The sequence below is a fragment of the Adiantum capillus-veneris genome, chromosome 19, assembly GCF_014529385.1.
Source record: "Adiantum capillus-veneris isolate H3 chromosome 19, ASM1452938v2, whole genome shotgun sequence".
NCBI lineage: Eukaryota > Viridiplantae > Streptophyta > Polypodiopsida > Polypodiales > Pteridaceae > Adiantum > Adiantum capillus-veneris.
Window position 1 is genome coordinate 28,095,879 of NC_140949.1, and position 21,496 is coordinate 28,117,374.

At 41.7% G+C, this 21,496-nt stretch overlaps 1 pseudogene; it reads right to left on the reverse strand.

Annotated features, from left to right (window-relative positions):
- Positions 1-308: 308 nt before the first annotated feature.
- LOC147433752 (adenosylhomocysteinase 1-like) overlaps positions 309-21,496 on the reverse strand; it is a 33,466-nt pseudogene continuing 12,278 nt past the window's right edge.

A 21,496-nucleotide genomic window follows, 5' to 3' on the forward strand; every position in this document is an offset into this window, starting at 1 on the left:
ATTCTCTCGCTCTCTCTCACGAAGCTTCTGTGAGTGTAGACTCAACGAGCTCTCTCTCTCTCTCTCTCTCTCTCTCTCTCTCTCTGACATGCATGCATTGTGCCCTTGCTCTTTGCCTTGTGATTGTGAATGCACTATGTTTGTAGTCTCTCTCTCTCTCTCTCTCTCTCTCTCTCTCTCTCTCTCTCTCTCTCTCTCTCCGTAGGTGCGCACTGCGTAAGGAGAAGCCGGATAAAGTGCCGCTTGAATCTGCTCAGGTTTAAGCTTGCCCTACTCTAATAAGATCTAATATGTATGTTTTAACAACACTAGTGATCTGGCTTGTAAGGGCCTTCCACAACAACATTTTTGTACGCAACATGATCCTCGGATAGTTTGATCAGCTCGGTACCAAGCTTGGCAAAATGTAGAGCAACAACCTTCTCATCTAGATGCTTGGAAAAAACACATATTTGCTTGGCATATTCGCCAAACTTCCTTTCATTCCATAGCTCCAATTGAGCAATCACCTAATTTGTGAAGGAGCATGACATCAACACATCTCAAATTATAGAAAGTTAGATGAGGTTATTGTAGAAGTATTATATCTCTTATACAAATGACTTCATTGTACTCGTAAATTATGATTGTCTAGACTAGTCTATGCCAGTGTCCAAGTTTATGTAGTGAATCGTGCGCCTCAATTACCTTGCGTTAAGCCCTTCCACTATTTCAACACCATCCTTGGCTTTTCTTGACAACATAAGTATGTATGCATGGATGCAAGCATGTGGGTCATTTTGCAAGAGGATACCTTATTTTTAGTGGATGTTGAGGTCTATGGATAACTATTATCTTAGTAACATTGTTGTATTTTGAAACAGGCATGTTTTCAGTTAAGGTCTATGATGTCTACCTCGACAACTTTAAAGGTGACACAATAAGTTTTCACAGCCTAGAACTTAGTGACTTGGGAAAATAGGTGCCCCATTTATCCTTCAGTCCAACTAACAACTCAGTATCTAGGAAATTTTCTCATCTTCAAGTTGAAAGCAAATGGTACCATGCATGTATGTTCAAAGAGGGGTGCACATGTGTGTGCGCTTTGCGTAGCTTCGATCAATTACTGTTGATGCATGTGCCTAAAGTGTCTATGGTCTAAAGAGTAATGCCATCATTATTGGTCTTTCCCAATCTTAATTGTTGTGTTTGTTTTAAATGGATGGTGATAGCATGTCTGATGTTGATTGGAAAAATTTTGGGTTTAAAACAAGGGAAACAGACTAGATGTTCATCATGAAATGTGACATGGATGGAGAATGGCATAAGGGGCATCTAGAGACTTTTGGTGTCCTAGAAGTAAGCCCATCTGTTGAAGTGCTGAATTATGGACAAGTAAGTGTTGGGGTGTCTAGTTGCACATCTCAATTTCATCAATCTCCCTCTTCCAACACAATGATTCCCATCTTTGTTTCAAGGATGATCCAACACAATGATGCCCGTCTTTGTTTCAAAGAGGATCCAACAATCAGTTTGATGCTTGATGGTCTTCACACTTGGTCAAATCATGCATATCTATCTCATTATCAAAATGATCAACGTTGCAGACAATAGCGTTTTTCTTAATCTTTCTGATGTGGCTAACCATAATAATATCCTTATTTCCAGTAGTGGTTACAAAAATATCTACAACCATTGACCACATCCTCTAATTTCAAGACATGTAGACCCCCCCATGAGAGCTTGCAATCTTAGTGACTACTACTTGACCTCCATCAACCTTCATGGATGTAGCACAACCTTTACCAACATCAACATACCCACAGACAGCAACCACCTTCCCACCAATCATGACAGCTATAGCCCTCAAAGACGACCAGGCAGGGAATGATGACAACCATAAAGATTGTCAAACTTTCTTTTGGTCACTGAGTGATTCACATTAATTGTAGGGAATAGAGTTCTATTATCTTGCATCTAGTAAAGGTGGTGCACTTCAGTGGTCTCTTCAAAAGTACCCACAAGTGTGTCCATTTTGTGGTACTTCTTGGGGTCTTTCTTAATGGCATCTCAAATAATTGTGAGGACTATTTGAAACTCCTGGTTCCCAGTGGAGGGATCCGGCATGGTGTCATACTTTGCATTAGCTTCCTTTACCTTCATGCCCTCATAGATATGGACAGTGGCATCACTACCATAATCAACAATCAGATCTGTTCCACCACTAGGACCCCAGTCCAAGGCCCTCTCAGTTCACCACCAGTATTCTTGAAGATTATCTCCCTTCCAAGAAAAAAAAAATGCAGTATCATGAGAAATGGCCTCAATAGCATAATCTTGAGTAGAGAAGATGGTGTAAGAACATTGTTACCGGGTTGCCATGACGGACGTCTGCAGCATAACTCTTTTGTACTAACATAATGTCGATATGCAAGGGAGCGACTCGGGATGGTGCACGAAGACTTTGAGAGTGTCAATCTCACCAAAGTGAACTCAGGGCTACTCGTTCTATGACAAAAGCAAATCAACCACTTCCTAGTCAGACAATCAGTATGCGTCCAATCTCACCACTCTAGGTCATCACGCCTTTTCGGCATCCAAACAAAATTCGGAACGCAACAAAACTTAAGGAGAGGTATCACAACACTTAAGGGCTCAATCTTACCAAGTTATGTCACCATCTTGGAAGGTACATAAATCACAATCCATCACAAAAAATGTGCAAAAAACTGAAACAAGAGTACTTGGAAAGGTCCTCCTTAATCATAGAAACATTTATCCATGGTCAAAACATAAAAAAACAACCATTTTAACCTCCAAATCACTGCATTTAGCTCATAAACAATGCGTCGCGAACCACAACAAAATTGAAAATGATCACTCTTAGATTGTAGAGCAAGAGATAAGGAATGCAATGTGCTATTCAGAAACGAATTCTGATTACAAGTTCAGGAGAAAAGAAGATTACAATTTGTAGCACTAAGAGGCCTCCACAGTGCATGTTTTCTATTCTTCAAGCTAATGATAATTCTCCCCTCAAAACTAAGGGTTTTGACTTTAAAAGTGAAGGGGGCTTTCCCACGGCCATCCGGCCTCTTACAAGGGTGTAGACTTAGAGAAGTAGAGAGGGTATTGTCTAATTACATCACGGTTACAACTCATCCTAGGATCAATTACATGGCTTCTTCAAAAAAATAGAGTGTTTATAGGGTTTGGTGTGCATATGCCTATATATGCCTGTATCCATCAAACATTCCCACCTTCCTATTCATTGCACGTCCTCGTGCAAGTTGTCTTTGAGCGAGTCTACTATCTTCTTTGGAGCGTTGCAGTAAGATTTCTGAGTTTTTGAGCTCTTGTTTCAATCTCGACTTTGGTGGCCAGCTCTCTGAAGGGATTATTACTTAGGGGACTTTGGTAGGTGATGTGGCAGGCTGGCAGATCTTTTGTCATTGAATTGAATATGGAAGAGTCCACTTTGAAGAAGCCTGTCATGAAAGCCTCTTCAAAGGTCTGCATGTAATGAGAGGGCAGAAGCATGACTCTTGCATACAATCCCATGATGACATTCCTACTTGGGATTTATGTCTCCATATTCTAGCAAACGCCCCCGTACCTTCGACAAAAACTTGCCAGGGATGCTCTGTTGCTTCGATATCATGAAAAGTTGTAATGCATGTGATGAGCATTTTGGAAATCTTTACTAGCATCTGACAGGCGAGATCTAGGATCTCCTTCATGTTGATTACTCCTTTTAGAGTTTTAACCATGTATGGCTCAGATGGTGGGGTGTTATTAAGAGGTTTTGTGATTAGCGAGTAGTTTAGCATTGTCGGTCTTTTGCTTTGCCAAAAATAAAAATTGTCCCAGAATCATCGTCTATTGATGGGATAGTAAGTGGGATCAATCCTGAGATACTGGGGAGCGTTCCTGTAATAGATTTCATTGGTTGGTTGCTGATCAAACCAATTTTTCTACCAGAGGGTTTGATTGTCTATGATGGTCTGAATATGAAGGGCTGTAACAGGACCCTCTCTATAGTCCCCTCTGCTGTTTGGTACAAGCTCGAGGAGCATCTTTTGCTGCCATAATTTAACTTCTCGCCGCATCAATGGCAGTGTGATCATCTTGTGCCCGTGATTCTTTACTACCTCATCTAGAGTGATCATGAGGAGGGCAACCAATTCCAGCACCTTCAGTTCATATTGCATATAAGCTTTGTGTGAAGAGTCCTTAACATCTGAGATCCAGCGCTGAAGATCATCCCTTGTTGACTCCGAAGTGGATGCCGTGGCAAGATCTGTAGATTCATCCGTTCCTTTTTCCGTGCTGGTAGTGGACACCTATGTTTGATGAGCTTCAAATGTTCCTTGTTTAAATTCTTCTGCTTGCTCAAAGTCCCTTGGGGCCTACTGATATTTTTTCTGATCTGCTCTTAGAGCTGCTAAAATCCCCTCTTGCCTCGGCCAATTGCCTTTTTAAATCTTCGATTTCCTCATCCTTGGCCTGTTATAGGGCCCTATGACCAGTCGTCCTGATTTGTCTGTCATATTTCTCTTGATTCAGGGCTTCTTTCAACTCTTTGATTTCTTGACTCTAAGAGGTAGATCTTGTAGTCGTCATTGAGGAGGAGGGGGTCTCTTGTATGGCCAGTAGCTGAGCCAGAGATCTACTAACCACCGGATACCAGCCTTGTAGCTTCTCATTTTGTTCTCTTTCTCTGGTTAGCTCCTCCTCAAGGTGTTGCTGCTCGACCTCCCGGGGGATTCACCATGGTAAACTTACCACACCACGTAAGTGCAAGAGAGGGGGGTTTTTTTACAAGTTACATAAGCATATAAGTTAGGGGTAGGCCCCCATTAATTTATCTCCCAAGCTTAAAAATATGGGGGGGGGGGGGGGGGGGGGATGAGAAAAGAGAAAAAAGAGAGGAAGTTTTTGTGTTTCAAAATCATGGCTTCCAAAAAGAGTCTACCCTCGAACTTGCGAGTCAATCGCTACAAAGATACATGCAAGAACTAACACTGCTTTGTATCAATTGCTTGTTTTGTGATTATAGCTCATTTGAGAGGGATGAAAGCTCTAAAGAGTTTGTATAGATGCAATTTACACGGAGAACCTAACACAACTTAATAACCATGTTTTTTTGGAGAAATTTAGATGGGTCAAAATTGGACGAGTAGCTAGAGTGCAGGTTGAATGGGCACATAGCTTGAAAGTCAAACTACGACACATTGAGTGCACATCTAGCTATCATCATAAGTGGTTCCTTAGTACGTTGCCATTCACTATGCTACACGCTCTTTGACTAGTTTTACTCAGTTAGATCATGTGAGACCTAAATTTTATATGTAAGACAAGGGTATGATAGTTTTTTGCATTGATTGTTGTATAAGCGTGGAAAGGGGGGTCACTTTCCCTTATATGAGTTGTATATATGGGTTTTGTCAAAGTTGTTTGCTCGCAGGTGGCATCCCATTTTGTATATAGAGTGAATCCCCTGGGCTCGACCTGAAATGAAAAGCGTGGCTCGTTAAATTGTTGCACTTCCTTGTAATAGCAGGCTACATTCTCCTGTTCTCTTTGCAACTCCGATTGTGCCTAGAGTTGTGCCTTCTCTAGTGCTTCTATTTGTTGCTTTAGCTGCAAGGACTCTGTTGTTGTTTTAGATGCTTCCTTCTTGGTATCTTCTAACTCCAGCTCTCGGAGATTGTAAAGAGCCCTTTGACATTGAAACTGTAGCTTTATCTACTCTAAGTGAGCATCAATGTCAAAGGATTGGACTATCTCTACTCCTTCCTCCATGGTCGCTTGTGAGCGTGGTGATCTTGGCCTATGCTATCCTTTTTGGCCCTGATCCGATTGTTCAGCCGCCTCAGCTTGCTTTTCTCTTTGTTTCGAATCTTTTAGAGCAGAAGAAGTTGTGGCGGGCTTTCTTTGTGCGTACTCCGTTTCTTGATTTGTTTTGTGTTTCGTCTGCTTTTCCTCCACTCCTTGTTTTGGAAAGCCTGTAATTTTTCCTTCCTCTTTTTTCGAAGTCTCTGGAAGTACCTCAGCGTCCTTGGGAGAACCAAGGTCTTGACCTTGCTGTTCCTGTGTATCGTGTTGTTCCTCTCCTTGCAAGTGACTTTCCACTTTTTTTTCTTTGATTAGATTCAACCGATGATTCGAGATCATCGATGCGTATCTTCTTTGATTCTTCTTTTTTCCTTTTCTCCATCTTTCGCTTGAGTTCATTGTGAATGCACTGCCGCATGGCGCTGGCAATATCGCGTTTTTCTTTAGCTTCCTACCTCTTTTGTTGCTTGATCCTTTCTAAAGCTGTTGTTTGCCTGCGTAGCAACGGAATATTTTTTCCTTCATCCTCTTCTTTCTCATCATCCGCTTCTGTTCCTTGGGTTTGTTTCTGATCTTGCTTTTGTTGGCAGAGCCTTTCCCTCAATGCCTAAGCTTCTTCCATTGTTCTCCTGGCATGGTAATGGGAATAGCCTCTGTCACATGCAAAACTTTCTTTCATAATCATGTATATCCAAATGTGTATGGGCCATCATGCTCCTCCTCCAAAGACTCATACTCCGAAGGAGTGTCTTTTGGGTGGGACCCTTCTTCCTGTCTACTCCAAGCATCTGACTCGGTCTTCTCGCTATCAAAATCCTTTAATGGTGTGCTTTGCCTTATCTGTTTGACTTTTGGTTTTGGCCTTGTAGAAGGTCCTGCCACTGGTCTTACATCTCTTTTAGATCTCTGGATCAGATCTATCTGCGCTTCTGCGGGTGATAGATCCTTGATCATCCGTAGTGCCTGATAGGCTATACGTGTGAGCATTGGTCCCCCGTTCATGTAAGCTTTACTTCTTTGATTCTCTTTTAGGTTTGCTTCCACAATAGTGTCAAGAACATAGCTTTCAAAGTCACGACTGACCACCCTACCTTCAGCCAATCCTATTGCCATTACCACGGCCATGTGCAACAAAGGTTCGGTATATCTAGGTGGCTTCTGCACCTTGAAATGCTACGATATAAGGGGCAATGGCAGTTTAGTTTATGAGTAGACCAGGTTTTGATACGTGGAGCTTGTGGCCTCATTGCTTCAAAAAGGCTTTTTCATTGTCTATTCCCTTCGTCTTTTGCAAGAGATTGTTCGTCCCTTGCGGCAAGTGGAGGGCTTCATTGATAATTTTCGTTGTGATCTTTACCTTGACGACTGCCCCATCCTTGTCAATCCTTGTCCATTAGAGTTGCTTCCCCATTGTACTGAATTGAACTTATGATCTCGTGAGCTCGTTTGAAGTCCGTACCCCAAGGAGACAGTCGTAAGAAGTTGTCTAGCTGTAGGCACCTACCCCCTGCTTGCACTTCTGGCTTTTGGTGCAAAGTCCACATTTCCTGTGGAAGCCTTTACAATTTCTCCGTCTACTTCTTGAAACTTTCCAATGAAGATGTTCGCTGGTATTGCTTCAAGTACCTGTTTGATGATGTAAGCTTTCTCATTGGATGAGATATCGGTTATCTCATAGGGTGCCACGTTCCACTCCCTTTGTGCTTTCCTTTGAGGCATCCTGCTATCAACTCTAGCATTGAAAATAGGTTTGAGCCAATGATTAGAACTGCTAGAAAGTGTAAACTCGACCATAAAATGAAAGATGAGCATAACTTTGTCAAAACTACTCCAAATTTCACCAAATTTCACCAGTGCATCTAAGATTACTATAGGCACAGGAATGTAATGTAACAGATGAATTTTGACAAAAAGGAACATGGATCGCAATCCTTGTTGGGATGATTTTTGAAATTCTAACTTTGGGAAGTTATTCCTAGGCATATGGGGATGCTACTGAGCAATTTTCTCTGGATTTAGGGTTGAAGGTACATGGATCGCGATCCATGTTGGGCAACATTTTGGAAATTTGATGATACCATTTGGTAGGGTTCACCTAGATTATGCCTTGGTCCAAAAAAATTGAGATTTGGATCAATGGTTTGACACTTGGGCTAAATTTTAAAAACCTTTTGCAGACTTAAAGGTTTTTGGCATTTTGAAGTGGATTTTGGGATTCAAATGGCTTGAAACTCCATGGCTTGGCTTTCTTGAACATACTGAATCATATGGCATGGTTTTTATTTATATTGGGCAAAAAGGTACATGGATCGTGATCCATGTTGGACAAAATTTTGATACAGTTCTTATGCACAGTTTTTCCTATAGGATTTCCTAGTACACTGGTGAAATATTTTCAACTTTGGACATGTTTTTCCTTAGTTTGCCCCCCTTTTCTAGTTTATGACCATGTTTTTTTTGTTTTGACCATATTTGTTTTTGGCAACCATTGTTGGACTGATGTTTTGCCTGAGATCTATCTTTGTTTTGATTTCTAATGATTTTGGTCTATAGTTCATAGCTTTGCATAGCTCCTTAGAAAATTCTACCAGACATTGAATCCTTTTGAGACGACACAGTGAATCCTGCAATTTTCACCATTTTGCAAGTAAACCTTTGCTTAGTTTTGATTCTACCACCATCCTTAGGTTACATTTTCTTGTTGATAGACTTCGAGGAGAGTGTGAAGTCTCCCAATTGACTTTAGCATTAATTTGAAAACTTGTCAGGACTCTGTCTTTAGCCTTTCTTTATGGGTCTTGCTGGAATCCCAACATTTGACCTCATGAGTTTTTCTTTGGTATCCCACCTTTTTTTCCTGTAAAAATGACCAAAAGACCATTTGCAGACTGAAAGTAGCAATCCTAGAGGATTTGATGATCTTAAGAGAACTTCTTGTGATCATTTTGCAGCACCAGTACTATTTGTACATTGTCCAGCTACTGAGCCACTTTTACCCTGATTTTGGCAAAAAGGAACATGGATGACGATCCATATTGGGGTGCATTTTGAAAAACCAGTGATAGGATTTTGTTCCTTCCCAACTGTGGGTTCTCTTGAACAATTTTCTTTGATTTTAGGGTTTGGGGAACATGGATCATGATCCATGTTCCACCACTTTTCTCTGTACCCTGTCTAATCTTGTGAGCGAATTGGGGTCTACTGGTGAAATATTTTTGGTTTTTGATGGATTTTGGACTTCCTCAATGGCCCTGTTAGTTTGCCAATTTTGTGACTTTGTACTACTCTGATCTGTTGTTTTGGCATTGTTGATGCAGTATGGGACATACACACATGCTCTTGCAAGGTTACTCATCATACCTGTCAAATCTAGTGTAGTAAGATCCACCGAGGTGCTCACAGCGGGCAGAAACAACTCCGAAAACTATATGCTCATGTCTCTCTCTCTCTCTCTCTCTCTCTCTCTCTCTCTCTCTCTCTCTCTCTCTCTCTCTCTCTCTCTCTCTCTCTCTCTCTCTCTCTCTCCGAATGCAAATGAGCTTATGTTGCCCGATTTGACTATATGTTCATAGTCTACCCGGAATGCCCCATTTGTACTTAACTTCATTGATCATATCTTGTTGTTCATATCACCTGCTATTCAAACCGTTCGTCATTCTGACACTCGCTTTACAAATGGCATTTGATATGTAGTTTTGATCCTTCAAAAGTTGGCTCAAAATTCATCTTGTGTCAAATCTTTCCATATTTGCCATGTTCGAAGTCCTTGATTTGAAGTTTGGACGTTTGCTTTCAAAAGTCAATTCCGACTTTCCTGGCTTGACTTATCAATTTTTGTTTGATTATCTGTCGTTTTTCTTTTTTGTAAAAGAAATTTATTTAGAATGAGTATTAGTCGGCCAAAAATTAGCCAGAATTAGTGTCACCTCCCTTATATACATACTCTTATTTTGGTATTAGATGGTGACGGTATGGCTTATGATTATGCCAACTAAGAGTTTGTCAAGCTCTGAAAAGATTGTTTTTTAAAGAAAAAGAAAGGAAACAAAACGAAAAGAAGTAAGATGATAATAATAATATATACAAATGATAATCCTGCCACATTTTTCCCCCTTCCTAGAGTGACTCGTCCTCGACGTGTCAGAGTGCTTGGGAACAAAGCACGTGTCTATGCATAGCCGTATAGTGTAGCTCTAGGATGCTGATGGAAGATATGCATGGGGAAACAAAATGTTGTGCAAGAGAGAGATGCTGAATAATATGTTCAATGGCTGTTGGTGGAGAGGGTGCCTTGAAGCTGCGTGGGCCGAACAATAGTAATTGGAGAAGACGTGCTCTGTGTTTCACTGTGACATGCAAAAGTTTTGATGCCGATGGTTGGATTGTTTTTTGGCTTTGTTTTGGTCGCCACTGAAATTTCTTGGGTTTGCAGTCTCTAGAAGAGGAATGGTGCTGGCAAGTTTGTTTTTGTTGCCATACCCACTTGGTAGTGTTTGGTTGTCGAAGATAGTGGTCTATTGGCTTAGGTCGTGTGACAACAACGGTGGGCAATTTGTGGAGGAGGCAATGTAGACTAACATGTATTGGTTTGTCATTTTGGTATCCACAATTGCCTAGGCTTGGTTTCCATGACCGAATTTTTAACCCCGATATTTTCTTGACCATGGTTGTGGAATATCGTTGAGAGGGTGCATGTGGTGATGGTAGAGGTTCCCATAAATGGTCCGTTTGTACAAATGGTGTGGTGAAAGATTGGCCCTCGTGTTTGAGGAGTAAGGTATTCTCCTCCCAGTTTGGCGTGGCTTGATAAGTGCGCATCCACGGCACTCCTAGAATAACTTCTTTGTTAAGATGTTGATCTTCTACCACATGAAATTGATGTGGATAAACTGCTCCAGCAATGGTGATTGGTAAATTTATGTGGCCCAGACTGTCCATAATGCCTTTGTTTGCTACTTTGAACCCCATAGTGTTGGGCATTAGAGGTTCCCGCGTGATTTTTTTTAAAATGGAGTAGTTAACCACATTATCTCTAGCCATGTGTCCACTAAGGCTCTTTCGGTGATGCCATTGGCAAGTTGTAAATGAATGCGTAGATCCATTCTCCTAACCATGTATCTGTCGTTTGTATGGATGTTATCGAAGCAATCTCAACATTCTGTTGTGCTTTCCTCTGGAAGTTTGCTTACTGTTCTGCTTGTTCTCGAATGTTCTGTGCTTGATGTCGGTGCTGAGCTGCTGCATATAGTGTTGCGAGTTCTTCTGGTGTTAGCAAAAAAAGATATTTCTTTAATCTACAGCCACTCGTCCAGTTAGGCATCTCCTCTCTTGCTAATGTTGCAAGCTTGATGGCACCACTTTGCGATATATCATGTATTACAAAAGGCCCCATTCCTCGCTTTTTGAGTTTTTTGGAGTGCTGTTTGAGGGTATACATGAGAACGTAATCCCCTTTTTGGAATTCCTTTCCAATTACGTGTTGATCATGGAAATCTTTCATTTGTTTTTTGTGAGCATATATCCCAGCTATCGCTCTAACTCTGGTTCCATCTAATTGCTCCAGGCTGTCTAATCTCTTTGATAGCTCATGGCCCGTCCATCCTAATTGCGCTGCCACTCTTCGGGTTTTGATTAGGAATTCCAGTGGTAGGATTGCATTAATCCCAAATACCAAGTTAAAGGGAGTCGTTCCAATGGAGTCGTTCCAATGGAGTCGTTCCATAAGGCTGTGTGTAGCTTTTGATCCCAATCATTTCTTGAGTCGCTGACTATTTTGGTGAGTACGGTGCATAGGATCTTGTTTGTACTCTCTGCCTTCCCATTAGCTTGCGGATGATAGGGTGCCGATTTGTGATGGACCACCATGAATTCATCAAGGAGGCTTTCAATAACGACGTTTAAAAGGTGTGTTCCCCTATCACTCACTATTTTGATTGGTAGTCCATATCTTGTAAAGAATTTTTTGAAAAGGAGCTGAGTGTTCTTGCATCATTTTTTGGGGTTGCTTTTGCTTCCGCCCATTTCGTCACGTAGTCTGTTGCTACGATGATGTATTGTGCATGAGTACTATATCCTGGAGGTATAATGGGACCAATCAAGTCAATGCCCCATTTGGCACAAGCACGTACACCCATCATGGGCCTCAGTGGAATTTCATCTCTCCTTTGGGGCGGTTTTGTGCATTGACATTCATCACAACGTTTGACATATGTCTTTGCATCCATAAACAGGGTTTGCCACCATATGCCTGAGTGTAGCACGAGTCTTGCCGTTTTATCAGCCGAGAAATGGCCCCCTGGATGTCCTAAGTGTGCTTGATCTAGGATAACGTAATATTCGATTTCTGTAGCACACAACTGTAGTTGTTTTTCCTTTCCCCGCCTATATAGTTGGTAGGCAATGAGCAAATACTTTTTGGCCTCTTCTGCTACATTTTTCATTCTTGCTTTGCCCCATTCCTCTGGAAAGGTCTGATTTTTTAAGTACTCAACTATGTGAGCGCTCCATTTAGGTGCTTGTACTACTCGAAACAGGGTGGAATGTTCCATTGGTGGTTGTTTGTACAACTACCGCAGGATTTTACATATGTATGGACACTGTGTTCTATGTTTGGCCAGTAGACTCCTAGTCTCTATAGCCGTTGTTCAGTCTGTGTTTCACCATTGTGAAATCCCGTATTTTTTATATGAGCCTGTTTGAGGTAGTAGGTGGTATCTTCGGGTTGTACGCATAGTCGCAATATCTCATCCTTACCGTGTTTGTACAGTCATCCTGCTAAAATCTAGAGATTCCATGTTTGATGGATAATTGATGGTTGTCTTTCTATCTGCATTGAGCCAATTGTGAGTAGATGAATGACCTCTTCACTCCATCTCGACACAATTTTGATGTTAAATAGATGTGAATCAGGAAGGTCATCATCGACACCCTCCGGTTCTTCCCCATGAAATAGTTGTGAAAGATGATCTGCTCTTTTGTGTGTGGTCCCCTCAACAAACAATTCTTCCAGTGTTGCAAGGTTTGTTTACTCGATATAGCAGTGCTTGATGATCCACAAAGAAGACAAAATGTTTGCTAAAAGGTAGTGTCTAAATTTCTTGACAGCATAGATCATTCCCAGACCTTCTCTTTCCATAGTGGTATAATTTCTCTCTACGCTGTTTAGTTGCCAAGTAGAGTAGCAAATGGGAAAATCCATTTTCTTCTCTCGTGGTTGGGCTAATATGCACCCGATGGCATAGGCTGATGCATCCACATGGACATGAAATATTTTGCTCCAGTCAGGCGCTTGTAAAATTGGAGCCGAAACTAATTGCTGCTTAAACTTTTGGAAAGCCTGATCACATTCCTCCGTCCATTCAAGCTTAGCAATGAGGGCGTATAACGGCTTAGCTATTACCACGTACATATATATGAAACGCCTGTAGTACCCGCAATGCCCCATTAATGCTTGTACTTCTTTCATCTGCGTTGGTCTCGGAAGTGCATCAATTATTTGTACCTTTTCTTGATTAGTTGAAATTCCGTTTTTGGACACAATGTGGCCCAAAATTCTACATTGTCTTACCATGAAGATGCATTTTTTCGGGTTTAAGAAAATACGATACATTTTGCATTTTTCAAAGATGATACGTTCTACGTGGCTCATTAGTCTTTGAAATGTAGCCAGGGCATCGATCACGCCGGAAGGCATTACCCTATAGGCAAATATAACCCACTCTGTTGCAAAAGCTATCTTATATTGATCTTCCGCTTTAATCGTCATGTTTGTAGCCTGAGAATCCATCCAAGAAACTATTGTCCTCTTTCCCTGCTACCTTCTCAATAACATAATCTGTTATTGGTAGTGGATAGTTATCCCTGATGGTGGCTGTATTTACCTGTTTGAGGTTTACACAGACACACAGTTTGCCGTTCTTTTTGGGTACCACCATAATTGGGGACACCCAATCGGTGTATTCAATCTCGTAGATAAACTCGGCGTCCTTCAGTTTGTCTATCTCCTCCTTCAAAATTTCTCGGAAAAAGTTTTATTGTACGTGTAAGGACGTTGTCTGCGGGGTCTGGCATCACTCTTAAGGGGAATCGTGTGGTGACAGATCTCAGGATCTATCCCCTTTAGATCTTTGTATGACCATGCAAAGACATCTTTGTACCATCTGAGCATATCGACTAGAAGTTGCTCTTCTTTGTCAGTCTGGTCTGTGGCAATGTATGTCGTTTTAGGCTCCTCAGCTGGTTCTGCTAAGTCGATGCATTTTACGTTTTCAGGCCCATCATATGAAATTCCTGGTTCCTTCTCGTTTGGGTTTTTGCACCACGATTATCCTATCCTGAATGGTATACTTCTTATAGTGAGAAGGTGCATCAAATTTATCATCATTCGATTCCTCATCAATTTCCATTTCTGTTGTCTAAACTTCCTTCAAGGCTCGCTTCAACTCACTGCATTTGTTTTTGCGCTCCATTTTGGACAACTTAGTCAATTTTCTGGTATTACTCCCTTTTCCTGGTTTTTGTGTTGCCTTCTTCAATTTTGTTTTGGTTGAGTCAAGTTTCATGTATTTCTTTGATATCCTGTCCTTGAGGCAGTCAGCCGCTTCTACTAATCTTAAGTACTACGTTTCTTCACTTAATAGAGGATCACCCGTTGATCCTTCCGTTTGATGCTCTGACTCAAGCTATTAGATAGCTCATCATCCGCATTATCCTCTAGAATCTTATCAGTAGAGTCTTGAAAATCTTTTTCCTCCATTTGGTCAAGATCTCTTACAGAGATTTCATCCACTATGCGTCGGCACTTGGCAACCTCGTCCCAATCAGGGACTTCCCCCTCTGACTTAGGAGTTAGGCTAACACCCATCATCTGAATGGAATGGTATCATACCCTTCCTCATCATAGAATTCCGTGAGGGTCACCTCGTTTACACAAACATCAAGAGTGGCTAGTATTTGTTGCCATCCAAAGGTTCGAACATCTCTTCTGGGAAAGGCTCTGGTATATATGCCTCGTATTGAGCAGTCCTATCAGAGTGTAATTTTCCCTTTTTAGACTTCCACCTTTTGAAACTTCTTCTGCCCACTGGTGAGCTTTGTTTTGTAGCCATGCCGGTATTCCTCCTTCTTGGTCAATTGTGGAGTGAAAGTCTTCTCTTGGGGTTCTTTCTACGTCTCTATAGTTATGATCCATAAAACTAATTTTCGTAGTGACATCCTTGTTCCTTAGATATATTCATAACCCCAATCTTGCACCCTTTTGAGCTGACGCATGAATGGTCTTCCCAATATGATGTCAAAATTGTTGCTCTCATCAAAATTCATAATAGCAAAAGTGTGTTCATATGCAATGCCGCAAGAGGTTACCACAATCTGCTCTAAGATGCCATGGATCTTTCTAGATACCCATCTGCCAATTGAAGTTTCATTATCGTCTCTCGAAGAGCAGGTTTTCCCCATTTTCTACATTGCTTTGGTATCTATGGCTATTCCCGCACCACTATCCAATATTGCTATCAACTTGAACTCTTTGTACTCCACCTGTAGGGTAGTATTTCCTTCTTCACCTTCACAATAATCCCCTACTTTGTTACTGGTACTGGATCATGTTTAGTTTGTTTTGAGGGTTGCGTCTTAGTGTGTTTGGAGAAGCCTCGGGTGAAAGAATTACCAGCCCCATTTTTTCCCGACCTCATCTCAAAGATGCGGTCTAATATGCAGTAACTCTGACATAGTCAATGTACAATGGATAGGTATGACATCAGCTCGTGAAGAGATGTAGTATCTATCACCTTAGGATTGGCTTTCCATTAAGATGGTACTTTCCTTACCTCCAACCGAGTTTCATGGGCTACCAATAAATGAAGGCAAAGTCTTCAACAACTACGGTTTACTGTTTTTTGATATCGTTGTACCTGCATCACCATATAGTGATCTAATGTCGTTTGGATAGAGCTCATGTTCCAGGTGGATTTCTGGGATAGGAGCTGACACAAGTGTGGCACTTCCATATTTTCTATTCCTGATCTGTTCCCATAGCTCTTGAGGCCATTGTTCTTCTACCTCCAGAGTTGGCAGTGGTACTTGAGAATACGTTCCATCTATTGTATTGGCTACCACCCTCGTATACAATGGTGTTTCGTCTACAGGATTTGGTAGGTTATTCTTTTCAATTCCCCGCCCCTCTAACTCCTGAATCTTTTCTCGGATTAGTACCTGAGTTTTTGGAGCCGTAGGAACTGATGGTTCCATAAGCGCTTGAGCGGCTTGGATGAGCTCCTTGCACATCTTTAGCCTCTCTTTCTCATATCCTGGATGAGGGTACATTAACCACCTATCCTCTTGGGTTTGGTTAGGCTTTAGCCTTGCCTTGTAAGCTGTCAGAATTGTGTCCAAAGGTTCGAAAACCTTGTCTACCAAGATCGACCCTCCTGATGGTGGATCCGATGTTTTTTTTATCTTGTTGTTGCCCTTAAGATCTCTTTCCCTTTGAAGTTGTTCCTCTGTTTTCAGTAATTTGGTTTCCAATGCCGTTTTTTTCTTTTTTCTTTTGTCTTTCATCTTGTCTCATTTTGCCTTCTAGGATTTCCTAGGGGTTCGAGCAGACAAATTTTCTATCTCTGTTTGGTTGGCTGGGACGTTCCTTGCTGCCTCATGTGCTTGAGCTCTAGTGATTGCATTTATCAAAATGTTCGGTTCTATTTCTGATCCACTTGAGCTTGGCACAATCCCCATTTTATTCATGATTGATTTTTCTTTGTTTTCAAGGTTTTTTGGACAGTGTGGAATGAGATGGTCAATCGTGCATCCATCACAGAATCCAAAAAATTTCAACCGTTCTCCTTTGTTTGGACAAACTCTAGCCCAATGATCACTGCCACATTCATAGCATGGTCCTACAGGTGGTGGAGAAGCCTATGGATCCCCCATCGCTTGTCTTGTTCAGGAGGGTAGCCTCTAGGTTTGTAGCCCTAATTTGCCATGAACATGAGCATATTCTCATCAACCAAGTAATGGTTTTTATTTGTCTATGCTATGTATAAGGGCTTGGACATATCTTCAAGAATTATCCATGGATTATGTCTCTCTGGAGCATATACATTCCGATCAAATCTCCTCTCATAATTATTGTTTGAATCTCCCCGGTATGAGACTACTTGGACCATACTCTAATCAGAAGGCGGTTCTATGGGTTGAGGAATCCTTACCATAGCCCTATTTTCTTGGGGTAAGCGAGGTTGATGTCCCAACATAGGTTGAGATTTTCTTGCTTTAAGATTGCGTTATTTGGCCCTACTTGGTACCTTGGAGGGGGCGGAAGTTTTTGTCCTCCATGTGGTCCGTATTGTCTCTCTCTAACATAGTTCCAATTATAGAAACATTCGTGAGTTTCATGGTTGGTCCATTTTTGTTCTGTAGCACACCATTTCAATATTTTCTGTGCGTTTACTCCTCGCCTTTGTTGAAGGTTTCACCACTGGGTTGGATGATCTCCTCCACAAGTATCACATTTTTGGGTGGGCGGTTGTCGTGTGTTTGGGTTCGTCATGTTTCCTTGGTTTATCCTCCTGATCACTTCCTCGATCATTTGATCGACGTCCGACACAGTTGGGTTTTGCCCTCCCAATTTTGTCATGGACTTACTAGTGTTTGAAGAGGTGCTACTCATCCCCTAATCTGTGTCTTCACTCACCTCCCCATATGCCTTACAGTTATCTATAGGATACAACACCTCTTTTGTGACTTGCTCAAAAGTTACACATCCCTTGAAGTGCAAGTCCTTTTTGAGAGTGTCATTTCGCAATCCTTGTATGACAGATAGTCTTTCATCCTAAGGTAGTTCTCGAGCAGGCATCTTTCTATGTACTGCTTGAAATGAAGCGATGCTTCCTTCACTTTCTCCTTTTCCTTTTGCCTAAATGCATAGATCTGGGAAACAATGTTATGCTTGATCCCTCTTTTTGAGAATTCCTTAGCGAATTCACGGAGAAGTTGCTCAATACTTGGTAATTCCAAGTTGTTTAATGGTTGGAACCAAGTCAAGGCAGTACCTTCTAATGTCAACCCAAAATCTTCATATTGAGTGTAGAAATCAGTTACCCGTTCTGCTCTCAACACTTGTTTGAAGATTGACACATGGATATACGGCTCTCCAAATCCATTATGCTTTTTGGGTACGCATTTTTGCCACCTGAGATGGTCACATACGTCTGGTTTTTGCAACCATTCTAATAACTCCTAGTCCGCCTGGTGTGACTTCTCTAGGTTCATAATCTCCTCTTGGTACCAACAGTGGTATCCTATCTGCTATACGTTCAGCAAGTCGATCTTGTGTAATAGTCGGAGGGATTCCAGTGGTGTAAGTAATGTCAGGAATAGTACTGTCCCTATGTGTGCTTCATGGAAGCCCTAGAAGCCATGGATCCTAAAGGTTCGGTTTTTGGGACTCGTTCATGTCCATAAGAATCCTCCACCCTGGTTCTCAAGGGGCTCATGGCTATAGGCTTAGGTCTGGTGTGAGTAATCGTGGTTTTTACCTCTTTCAAATTTACATAGTATTGGTGGAGTGGTCCTCCAAAATATGTATATCTCTCTAATTCCTTACGATCCATTGGAGAGTACTTTTGGCCATACTTGTCCATTATGACCACCTGAATACTTTTGCCATCCGTGTACGTGTAAAAATACATTTTTTTTTGTCTATCAAATTTTTGATGCGAGGCTTGTTACATCTCTAATAGAGTGTTTGTTCTCCATTTTTGAACTTATAAAGTCCTAGATATGTGCTATCTGTGTTAAGGCGCTCTGTCTCATTGGTGCATCTGAGTACCACGTTTTATTTCTCCATTTTGGGTGGTTCATCGGCCACCTCATTACCTGTTAATTATGGAGCCTGATTTACCCTTGTAATTTTCTGTGGTAAAAGCGCACATTTGTAAGGCCCCCATTATGAGGATAAGCCATCGTGCGTAAAGGAAAATCACTCACCGGAATATTCCTTTTTGCTGGAATATTATGGCCGGACGGCGGCCGGAAAGTGGTCGGAAAACAACCATCGGTTGGCCGGTGGCCGATGGTCCGAAGTCAATGGCCGGTGGCCGAATTCAAAAGCGGATTTGTCTACACAAGGGCGGCCACACATGGGCGGATTGGAGGGTCCAATTTGGACTTATTCACACAAGGGCGGCTACACATGGCTGCCTCTCATAAGAGAGGGCAGCCCTTTTGGCCTATAAAAGGAAGCCATTTCTACACACATTTCATAGTGTGAAGTTGATGCAACAAGGTGAATGTGAGGTGGTGAGAGTGAAGCAAGGCGGGAGCTCCATTAAGGGTATAATCCCTTTGTAAACTACTTCTTGTTTTGAAGTACTAAAGCCATTGAGTGGCTGCTTTCCCATGGATGTAGCTCACATTGGGTGAACCACGTATATCGTGTGTACTCTCTCTCTCTCTCTCTACTCTATAATCTCTTGTGTGTGAAATCTATCTCTCTCCATTAAGTAATCTACTCAAATATCTATTTAGGTACGTCTTATTTCCTAACAACTGGTATCAGAGCAAGGTTTGCTCGTAGCTAAATTATCTCCAGGAAAGGATTCCTTGAATTGAGTGGGAGTTATGGTGGAGGAAGGGAAGCTCAAGATTGAGAAGTTCAACGACAAAAACTACCAACATTGGAAGATGCAGATTGAAGACTATCTCTACCAGAAGGACCTCTATTTTCCACTAGGCGGTCTTGCGAAGAAGCCCGCAACAATGGCAGATAAAGCATGGATTGTCCTTGATCGAAAGGCACTGGGAACAATCCGGTTAAGCTTGGCGTCAACGGTGGCCTTCAATGTTTCGGAGATGAAGACCACGGAGGACTTGATGAAGTCACTTGATGACTTCTACGAGAAACCATCGGTATCCAATAAGGTATTTCTTATGAAGCGCTTGTTCAATCTAAGGATGACAGAGAATGGTTCAGTTGCATAATACCTAAATGACTTTAACACAAACATAAGTCAACTTCGATCAGTGAAAAGCAATTTCGATGACAAAGTGTGAGCTCTCCTTATACTATCATCTCTACCGGATAGTTGGGACAGCCTTGTGATGGCTCTAAGTAATTCTATCTCTGGCACAAATACTCTTAAGTTTGATGATGTTGTGGGTGTTCTCCTAAGCGAGGAAATGCGATGGAGAAGCACAGGATAATCATCAAGTGCTGCACTATCAGTGGAAACAAGAGGAATGCCTAAGGAGAGGTTCAAAAGCCAAAAGGGTCGTGATCGCTCAAGGCGGAGCAAGTCACGCACAAAGTCAGTTCTTGAATGTTGGAACTGCGGCAAGAAGGGCCGCGTCAAGAAGGATTGCTGGTCCAAGAAGAAGAAGGAGACAGAGTTTCAAGACAACAAGCCAACATCAGAGGCTAATGTGGCAGGTAAAGTAGAGCAAGATGCTCTAATTCTCTCATTAGACAATGTGTCCAATTCCTGGATATAGATTCCGGGGCTTCATTCCATGCGACACCACGCAAGAAACATTTCCAAGACTACACCAAAGGTAATTTTGGGTATGTATACTTGGGAGATGATGAAGCTTGTGAGATTCTCGGCAAAGGTACAGTTTCTGTCAAAACTGCTAACGGAAATGAATGGAAGCTTAAAGATGTTAGGCATGTTCCTTCTCTTCGCAAAAATTTGATCTCTACAGGACAATTGGACGATGAAGGTCACAACATTGCATTCGAAAACAAACGATCGAAGATCTCAAAGGTATCTTTGGTGGTTGCCAAGGGTGAAAAAGTCGGTACACTTTACTTGTGTACTGGTAGCACGCAACCTTCAGCTTGTGCAGCAACTACAGAAGTTGACAGTGCGGTGTGGCACTACTGACTTGGGCATATGAGTGCCAAAGGAATGCAAATCCTTCAAACAAAGAAGCTATTACCAGGTTTGAAAGAAGTGGACTTAGAGTTCTGTGAAGATTGTGTTTATGGTAAACAAAAGAGGATAAAATTTCAAAAATCAAGAAATGAAAGAAAAAATAAAAAACTTTAGTTGGTTGATTCTGATGTTTGGGGTCCTGCAAGTACACCATCACTTGGTGGCTCATTGTACTATGTAACATTCATAGACGATGCAACTAGAAAAACATGGGTTTATGTCATGAAGAATAAATCGATGTATTTTCCATATTTGAAAGGTGGAAAGAGAATGAAACAGGTACCAAGGTTAAATGCCTCAGATCCGACAATGGAGGTGAATATTGCAGCCAAGCTTTTGGAAGCTTTTGTGCTAGCAATGGCATTCAGAGGCAAAGGACAACCCCAAGGACACCTCAACAAAATGGGATTTCGGAAAGGATGAACAGGACAATCATGGAACGAGCACGAAGCATGCGGCTACATGCAGGCCTACCGCTTGAGCTTTGGGCGAAAGCTGTAAGTACGTCTGTATACTTAATCAATCGGTCACCCTCAACGGCATTGGATGGGGGAGATCCAGAAGAGGCATGGACAGGTAAACCGGTGAATTATGCATTTCTCAAAGTGTTTGGGTGTGAGTCTTTCATGCACATAGATAGAAGCCTAAGATCAAAGCTAGATGAAAAGTCCAAAAAGTGTTTCTTCATTGGCTATGGAGAAGGAGAATTTGGGTATCGCCTATGGAATCCTGAAGATGGTAAAATCTTA